The 9,933-nt window shown below is 45.2% G+C and overlaps 1 pseudogene; it reads right to left on the bottom strand.

Annotated features, from left to right (window-relative positions):
- Positions 1–1,884: 1,884 nt before the first annotated feature.
- Positions 1,885–3,312, bottom strand: LOC102141041 (keratin, type II cytoskeletal 8 pseudogene; annotated as a pseudogene).
- Between the last annotated feature and the right edge of the window lie 6,621 nt (positions 3,313–9,933).

The following is a 9,933-nucleotide window of genomic DNA, read 5'->3' on the forward strand; positions in this document are numbered from 1 at the left end:
GATGGCGGGAGACAGACAGGTTCCTGTGTGGAAAAGGGCAGGTCCCTGGTGAAACTCCACCTTCAAGCCAGGGATCCCTTGAAGCATGAGGGCTGGGCTGTCAGTTTCAGGTAGAGTCTGCACCCTGGAGTGACAACTTATGATGCCGTTTCTGGTCCCACCCATGGCTGCCCATGGACCAATCAGCATGCACTTCCTCCCTTCTGAAGTTCATAAAAACCCCAGGACTCAGAGACAGGCTCTCAGAGACAGGATGACCTGTCTGCGCAAAGGAGCTACCCACTCTGGGTCTCATCTCTGCAGAGGGCTGCAGATTCAATGGGACAACCAGGCTGCAGAAAGGAGTTACCCACTTCAGGTGTCCTGAGAGCTTAATGTTGCTCAATAAAGCACCTCTTCACCTTGCTCACCTTTCAATTGTCCATGTACCTCATTCTTCCTGGATGCAGGACAAGAACTCAGGACCTACCAAATGGTGGGACTGAAAGAGCTGTAACACAAACAGGGAAGAAACACTACACGCCCCTGCCACTGCCTGCTCACCAAGTTGTGGGTGACAAGAAGGTGAGAAGATTTGCCACCCTTTGGGGTGTTCAGACCTAGGGGCTCCCCAAACCAGGGCTGTGACACCCTCTTTGGGGCTCTGCAGTTTTTGGCATCTTCAAGCTTCTGGGCACCACCGCATTCCCTTCATACTCAGGTGCCCACAGTGGGAACTGCTTGCGATGCATCTGATCCAGCCGCAGGCTTGCATGAAGCCAGAATCTGTGCTGGCATCTGGAGCTGACTACCCTGCTGCAGCAACCGATGTGCCTGACTGTGCACAGTGGCCCGACCCCCTGGTTGCTCATGGACGCATGCCTCACTGCTGTGTGCCTGGCTCCAGTCTCTTCCGAGGCATGGGATCCAGTCTGGTAGTGCAAGCTGAGCGCAGTCTGCCAGGTCAAGTGGGCAGAATGAGTCCAGCAGGCCAGAGAAAACTTGGGCAAAGGCATCACCAGCCACAGAGGTTTACAGCTGGAAGAGCGACACCCTAAGGATCCTGTGACAGTATGTGGAGACTGCTTTTTAAAAATACCATATATTACAATGAATAGAATTCTAAATTTCTGGATTTAGAAATTTAGAATTCTATTCATTGTGATATATGGAATTTTTAAAAAGTAGAAATAGAGAGCATCCCATGCTCTATTTCACTGAGCTTGAAAAATATCTCACTGGTTTTGGGAAATGTGAGATTCTTAAATATTAGCACAAACATACAAGGAATTGATATTTGAAAGGAAATGCAGAAAGTCTCTATATCTCAACTGGACATGGTGGCTCATGCCTGTAATCCCAGCACTTTGGGAGGCTGAGGCAGGTGGATCACAAGGTCAGGAGTTCAAGACCAGCCTGGTCAGCATGGTGAAACCCCGTCTCTACTAAAACTACAAAAAATTAGCCAGGCGTGGTGGTGCGTGCCTGTAGTCCCAGCTACTCAGGAGGCTGAGGCAGGAGAATCGCTTGAACCCAGGAGGCAGAGGCTGCAGTGAGCCGAGATCACACCATTGCACTCCAGCCTGAGCAACAGAGTGAGACTCCATCTCAAAAAAAAAAAAAAAAAAAGGAAGTTTTTATATCTCTGTTTGTATTACTATATATATTTCGCAGAGCTAGCTGAGGTTTTATTTTGGAAAAAAAAAAAAGCTATTGAATTGTAGCTGGAGGCACGGGCTAGGGGAGTCCTCAGGTAGTAAACTCCCCCCTCGGCGGATGGGCTGAGGGCTAAGACTGAGGCTCAGGTGGGTCTCCCATTCCCTGTGCTGCCCTTCACAGCAGGCTCCCTCACGGGCTCTGGTGCAGCCACAGGAGGGGCAGGCTGGGAGGGGCTGCCGTGGCTATTCACTTGGATAGGACCTCAGAGGACTTGGACACCAGCTTCCCATCACAGGTCTCGATCTTCTTCACAACCACGGCCCTAGTGTAGCTGGTGCAGCTGAAGGAGCTGGAGCCTGTGCCAGAGCCAAAGCTGGAGCCCAGGTCATAGCTAAGGCTGGGACTTGTGAGACCCCCATAGGCCGAGCTCAGACCACCTGCATAGCTGCTGGTGGTCTTTGTATGGATGCTCATGTTCCGTATCCCAGACTCCAGCCGGCTCTCCTCGCCCTCCAGCAGCTTCCTGTAGGTGGCGATCTCGATGTCCAGGGCCAGCTTGGCATTCATCAGCTCCTGGTACTCACGCAGCTGCCGCACCATGTCCTGCTTGGCCCGCTGCAGTGCGGCCTACAGCTGGGACAGCTTGGGGTTGGCATCCTGAATGGCCAACTCCCCGCGCTGCTCGGCATCTGCAATGGCGGCCTCCAGGGAAGCCCTCTGGCCTTTGAGACTCTCAATCTCAGCCTGGAGCTGGCTGATGTTCCGGTTCATCTCGGAGATCTCAGCCTTTGTATGCCTCAGGTCATTCAGTGTCTGCAGCTCCTCATACTCGATCTGGTACCGGCTGCGGTTGGTGATCTCGTACTGCGTCTTGACCTCAGCGATGATGCTGTCCATGTCCAGGGAGCTGCTGTTGTCCATGGACAGCACCACAGACGTGTCTGAGATCTGGGACTGCAGCTCTGGGATATCCTCTTCATACAGCTGCCTGAGGAAGTTGATTTCGTCAGTCAGCCCTTCCAGGCGAGACTCCAGCTCTACCTTGTTCATGTAAGCTTCATCCACATCCTTCTTGATGAGGACAAATTCATTCTCCATCTCTCTACACTTATTGGTCTCATCCTCATACTTGTTCTTGAAGTCCTCCGCCAGCCCCTGAATGTTGCCAAGTTCCGCCTCCAGCTTCAGCTTCTCCTGGTCCACAGTCTCCAGCTGCTGCCTAAGGTTGTTGATGTAGCTCTGGAACATGTTGTCCATGTTGCTCTGAGCTGTCTTCTGCTGCTGCAGGAGGCTCCACTTGGTCTCCAGCATCTTGTTCTGCTACTCCAGGAACCATACCTTATCTATGAAGGAGGCAAACTTGTTGTTGAGGGTCTTGATCTGTTCCTTCTTCTGGGTGTGCACTGCCTGGATGCTGGGGTCCACCTCCAGGTTAAGGGGGCTCAGCAGGCTCTGGTTGACAGTGACAGTGGTGATGCCTCCCATGCCACTGGCCCCACCATGGCCTCTGCCCAGGTCACCCCTGAAGCTGCTGCTGCCCACTCGGGAGCTCAAGGAGCTGATGCAGGCACCAGGCCCACTCGTGTAGGAATGGCTGCTGAAGGCCAGGGGACCAGAGGTGGACACCTTGTAGGACTTCTGGGTCACCCTGATGGACATGGTGGAGGCAGGAGTGGAGGCAGGCAGGCTGAACCAGGCGAAGTTCCCAGAAGGAGTGGAGAAGCTGCTTCTTGATTGACTTCTTATATTATCAATATAATATAAATAACTAAGGCTGGACTTGGTGGCTCACGCCTATAATCCCAGCACTTTGGGAGGCTGAGGCGGGTGGATCACCTGAGGCCAGGAGTTGGAGACCAGCCTGACCAACATGGTGAAACCCCATCTCTACTAAAAATACAAAAAATTAGCCGGGCATGGTGGTGCTTGCCTGTAGTCCCAGCTACTTGGGAGGCTGAGGTGGGAGAATCACTTGAACCTGGGAGGTGGAGGTTGCAGTGGGCCAAGATTGCGCCACTACACTCCAGCCTGTGCGCCAGAGCAAGACTCCATCTCTCTCTCTCTCTCTCTCTCTCTCTCTCTCCACACACACACACACACACACACATATACAAAATCACACATATATAACCAAAAAATGTTGTGTAATCAAAATACTCTAGTAACAAATTTATACATAAGGAATTACATTCATGAAGAAAGTTTACATTCAAACTTGTTTTAATTGAAATTTTTTTTTTTTTTTTTTTTTTTGAGACGGAGTCTCGCTCTGTCACCCAGGCTGGAGTGCAGTGGCCGGATCTCAGCTCACTGCAAGCTCCGCCTCCCGGGTTCACGCCATTCTCCTGCCTCAGCCTCCCGAGTAGCTGGGACTACAGGCGCCTGCCACCTCGCCCGGCTAAGTTTTTTTGTATTTTTAGTAGAGACGGGGTTTCACTGTGTTACCCAGGATGGTCTCGATCTCCTGACCTCGTGATCCGCCCGTCTCGGCCTCCCAAAGTGCTGGGATTACAGGCTTGAGCCACCGCGCCCGGCCTTAATTGAAATTTTTAAAAAGTCTTCTAAAGGATCACACAGGAAGCAGGTGCCATAATCATGAGAGGAATTTTGTGGGTTTTGTTTTGTTTTGTTTTGAGACAGGGTCTCTCTCTCTTTGTCACCCAGGCTGTAGTACAGTGGTATGATTTTGGCTCACTGCAGTCTCGACCTCCTGGGCTCCAGCAATCCTCCTACCTTAGCCCCCTAAATAGCTAGTACTATAGGTGCGTGCCATCATGCCCAACTACTTCTTTTATATTTTTTGTAGAGACTGGGTTTCACCATGTTGTCCAGGCTGGTCTGCAACTCCTGAGCTCAAGTGATCTGCCCGACTCGGCCTCCCAAAGTGCTGGGATTACAGGGGTGAGCCAACGTGCTTGGCTGAATTTTGTTTTTCTCTATATTCATTTCAGGCTGTGTCTGCATGTTCTTAGTGAAGTGCAGAATTGAGATTACTAACTCAGGCTAGAAATTGTAATGCAAAGGGGAGGATTTTTGATTATTTATAAATGATTTTTACCCATATAAGTCACATCCGAATTAATGAGGATTACATATTCCCATGGCAGATTTTATTACGTAATATGTCAGAGCATGTAATGTAGTGGGATAAAAGTGGATCTTAGAATTCAACAGACCAGTGGCCGGGTGCGGTGTCTCACGCCTGTAATCCCAGCACTTTGGGAGGCCAAGGTGGGTGGATCACCTGAGGTCAGGAGTTCCAGACCAGCCTGGCCAACATGGAGAAACTCTGTCTCTACTAAAAAAAAAAAATACAAAAATTAGCCAGGTAAGGTGTCACTTGCCTGTAATTCCAGCTACTCAGGAGATGGAGGCAGGAGAATCGCTTGAAGTCAAGAGGTGGAGGTTGCAGTGAGCTGAGATCAAGCCACTGTACTACAGTCTGGGCGACACAGCAAGACTCAGTCTCAAAAAAATTTTAAAAATTAAAGAATTCAACAGACCTGAGACTAAGTATACAAGATCCACTGCTTACTACTTCATTGCAATTTAGCCACTTTATCTAAAAGTGGGATTTTGTGAGGATTAGAGGTAATGCTCAGAAAATGTCTAGCATAGCACTTCACATAGACACTCTAAATCTGTTAGGAGACAAGAATTATACGGAGAACATAGGAACATATTCTAGGATGTATTCACTTCACACTTTTCCCTTTTCCTCAGATCCAAGGCCCTTTAGCCCTTGTAAGGATGTGCCCTTTCTTGCAGGACAATCTCTTACCATTCACGTGTCAGCATAGGCAATGCCTTCTCCAGGGGTGGAATGCTGCCCTCTCCCTCTGGCCTGGGTCTAATAACATTTTGCCTCTTATTTCTCTCCTGCCAGCACTCTAAGCTAGCTTTGTGTAAAGGATTTTTGCCCTTAAGGGACTTTTTGGAAAGCCATACAGTGCAGTGGAACAAGCATTGTATATTGAGTCAAGGGACCTGAGATTATAAGGGATGTGAACTTGGGCAAATCAGTTTACTTTTCTGCACCTTGGTTCTTCTGCAAAATGTTGATATGAGTTGGATAGCGTCTAGATGTCAGGATATTAACAACCAATGTTACTACAGACATTAATATTCTAGTATTACCAGCAGGGACTGCAGCTATCAGTATATAACCAACAACTCTACCCATCCTCTACAGAATGATGTGGTGTATAGAATATGGGCTCATGAGTAAGATAGAACTGTGTTCAACCTTGTTACTCAGATCTGTTACCTAACAGATCTGAACTGTGTGACCAAAGGCTGTGTCCTTAGGTTCCAAGTTAAATGTCCTTCTTTATAAAAAGAGAATGGATACCTATTTTATTAGGTTATCATAGGGATTGAATCAGATACTGTTTTTATATTCCTGGGACATAGATCTGTTCTTGTTGAAGGCGTCTTTAAATCCATTATAGTGCACAGTCTTCATCTTATCCAACACTATCAACAGCATATGAAACAGCTGATCACACTCTGCCCTTTAATACATTTTCTTTACTTGTACTCTCAGAACTCTCTCTCTCTCATTCATTTTCATTCAACTCCCTAACCTCTCCTTGTTAGTCACTTTGGTATAGATGAGGCTTCTCTATCAACCCTCACTACCAGGCCATCTCATTCAGCTCCATGGCTTTATATAGCATCTTTAAGCTGATTACTCCAGAAGTTGCATTTCCAGCAGATACCTCTCTTATGAAGTCCAGATTCATATGTATAGCTGCCCACTTGATGTCTCCATTTGGCTGACTAATTGACATCTCCATTTGGCTGACTAATAGGAGTATTAAACTTAACAAGTCACAAACTTCTCATATTCATATCACCTCTTTCTTGGTAACTGGCAAATCTATTCTTCAGTTGCTTAGGCTAGGAACTTTGGAATTATCCGAATCACTCCACATCAATCTACTAACAGATTCTCTTGGCATGATTCTCATGTGTCCCTAGAATCTGACTACTTCTTACCTTCCTTCTGTTGCCATTCTAGCCCAAGCAACTATCATCTTCCATCTGGACCTCTGTAGTAGTCTCCTAACAACAAGCAGGAAAGGGAGCTCCCTTTCCTTATAGTAGCCAGGAAGACCCTCCTATGGCATAAGCAATGTCATGTCACTTGTCATAGGTTAAGTTTCCTGGAAGCTGACTGAGGTAGAGTTTAGCATGTAAGACTTTTCAAAGAGTGCCCTTGGGATAAACATTTGTGGAAGGGAAGAAGAAAGCAGAATTGGGCAGACACAGAAGTTAAGTGGCTATACAGATCCAATGACAGGCTTAGCCAACCACATGTTAGCTTTTCAGAGCTAGAATGGCTCCTCAGAATTGTTCCAAACTGGGCTAACACACAGATCTTTATGCTCCCTCATCAATCAGCCATGGATATGGTCTATTCCATAAGGGACACAACCTCAGCAAAGCAGCCCTCTGCAGCTGCAGCAGTCCCTGAAGGGATTGTTACCTACCAGTCAGCCAATAGTACACCAGGTAGTGGAGACAATAGGTATTCATTGAAGAAGGATCGGGGTAGCACAACACAGGATCCATCATATGACTCCTTGCCCTAGTTCCTTCCTGTGGCTTCCCATCACTCAGAATACAAGCCAAAGTTCTTATCCTTTCTCTCTGTCCACATCTCCTCCAACTCTTTCCCTTAATTCACTCCCTTAAAGCCAAGTTAGCTACCCAGGTGTTTCTTGAACCTCTCCATCTCCTACTAGTGCACTCCTGTTTCAGCACTTGGCATAGACATTCCAAATCTGTCAGAAGATTTAGACACTTGGCTATGAAGCTATTCCCCCATATATCTACAGGGCTGGCTTCTGCACTTTATTCAAGTCTCTATTCAATTTTCACTGAATCAGAAGTGCTTTCTCTTACCACCCTAAAGCAAATAACACACTGCCCTCTCACTCCGTTCCCTTATTTTGCTTGATGTTTTTTTTTTAGCATTTAAATTGTGACCCAACATCGGTATATGTATATTTGTTTCTTGCTTCCTTCACTTGGATGTAAGATCCATGAAATAAGGGACTTTGTTTTTATTCATTGCTATATTTCCAATGACTGTCACAGTGCCAGGCACATAGTTGAATCTCAATAAATATTCATTAACTGTAATTATTTTGGAAGCAGGGCAGTATTCTACAGTAACTAAGAATTAAGGCACTGAACGGAAACAAACATAGGTTTTATTTGTGATTCTAAACTTATGAGCTGTGTAATGTAGACTATGTGATATGCTTTCTCTGTACCTGAGTTTTTCCCAGTTGTAAAATGAAGATGATTATAATAGTATGTACATAATAGGTTAGGGGTGAGGTCAAATAGGATAATGCATGTAAAGCATTGTTAAACAGCTAAGTGATAATACTAAGAATCTAAAATTGTTTATAAGCACAGTGCCTACCATGCAGTAAATGCTTAATAGTACTTATTTTTTTGATCATTATTATGATAAATATATGGATTGATTTATGGTTAGAGTTGTTTTTTGATGAGCCTGTGATTGTTGTTTTAAAAATGCAAATAGTTTCTTCAGTTTTTCATTTTCGGATGTCCTGCAGATAGCCTGAGCTTATACATATTTTTTTCTTTTTCTTTTTTCTTTTTTTGAGACAGGGTCTTACTCTGTTGCCCAGGCCAGAGTACAGTGGCATAATCATGGCTCACTGCAGCCTCAAACTCCTTAGCTCAGGTGTTCCTCCCACCTCAGCCTCCCAGGTAGCTGGGACTACAGGCACGTGCCACCAAACATGGCTAATTTTTTTGTATTTTTTTTAGTCGAGTTGAGGTTGCATCATGTTGCCCAGGCTGGTCTCGAACTCCTGGGCTCAAGCAATCTACCCATTTTGGCCTCCCAAAGTGCTGAGATTACAGACATGAGCCACCGTACCAGGCCTGTTCTCTTTCCAAGAGGGAGAAATTTGGTTTATATCTTGGTCTGCTGAGGCTGCTCTAACAAAACGCCATAAACTATGTTGCTTAAACAACCAAAATAAATTTTCTTACAGTTCTGGAGGCTGAGAAGTCCAAGATCAAGGTGCTGGCTTATTCAGTTCCTGGTGAGAGCTCTCTTCTTGGCCTGCAGACAGCCAGCTTCTTCTTATGTCCTCATACTGTCTTTCCTTGGTCCATACAGGGGAGCTGGAAGATCTCTTTCAGTTCTCCTGAAGCCACTAAACCCATCATGAGGAGTCTACCCTAGGGTCTTAGTCTAATTCTAAATTACATCCTAAAAGTCCCGTTTAAATACCATATCACATTGAGGTTTAAATCTTTAACATATGCATTTTGAAGGGACAGAAATAGTCAATCCATAATAGTTGAATTTTATGTCAGAAAGTTTCAACAACAACACAAATTTTAATATGTGGTATTGGAAGAAAAGTTTTCATAAGTGCAACTTCTTCATTTTATATATGTGTTTATACATTGTGTTGAAATTCATTTAAAATTACATTTACTTTAATAGGGGTTTGAAAATTTTCTCTTTAAAGGAATCTTGTGATTTCTTTTGCAAAACTTTTTTTGGTAATCAGAATCATCGTTCTATAATTTATTTATCTGCTTTATAAATTTGGATGCTTACACAACTGATTTTCTTAATTCTTCATATGGAGGGACTTGCTGTAATTCTTCTTTAGGATGTATATTTACTGTATGAAATGAAAACGTAGGCTGAAAGTCAAAAAATACATAAATTTTAAGCTCTTGTCTATCTACATATATGAGCATGAATTTTAAAAAGATATCTTTTTTCCCAGTTTATTTAAATTGTTGCCTCACAAATATGCAAAACAACTTTATCTAGTAAACGTTCCTCTTGCATTAACAGCAAAAGGAGAATGTGTGAAGGATACAGGAAGCGAGAAACAAAGTCCGCTCTAGCCCTCCTGGACTAGCCTAAAAGCAGACGGGCAGGAAAGGCTTTGGGACATAGGGTGATTTGCAAGGTGACTCCGCCAGTCTCATTCAAGCGGTAGCGATACACAGGTCAGCCCGGATCGCCTATGGTCGCTGCCGTAAGTGACACCAGCAGAATATATCAGAAAATCACTGCCTTTAAAGAACGAGGACACGTCATCCCTTTCTCCAACGAAGTCTTATATTTTACCATTCTGCGTGTATTATAAAGCTAAATGTAAACAGCAACAATAAGAAATCTCCCCCAGTGGATCCCTTGAGCTTTTCGGGAAAATGCAGATTTCTGGCTGACAGGAAGAAGAAACAGCATCCAATCGGCACTTGTGTCTCAATGACCAA

This window comes from Macaca fascicularis, chromosome 12 (genome assembly GCF_037993035.2).
Source record: "Macaca fascicularis isolate 582-1 chromosome 12, T2T-MFA8v1.1".
Classification (NCBI taxonomy): Eukaryota; Metazoa; Chordata; class Mammalia; order Primates; family Cercopithecidae; genus Macaca; species Macaca fascicularis.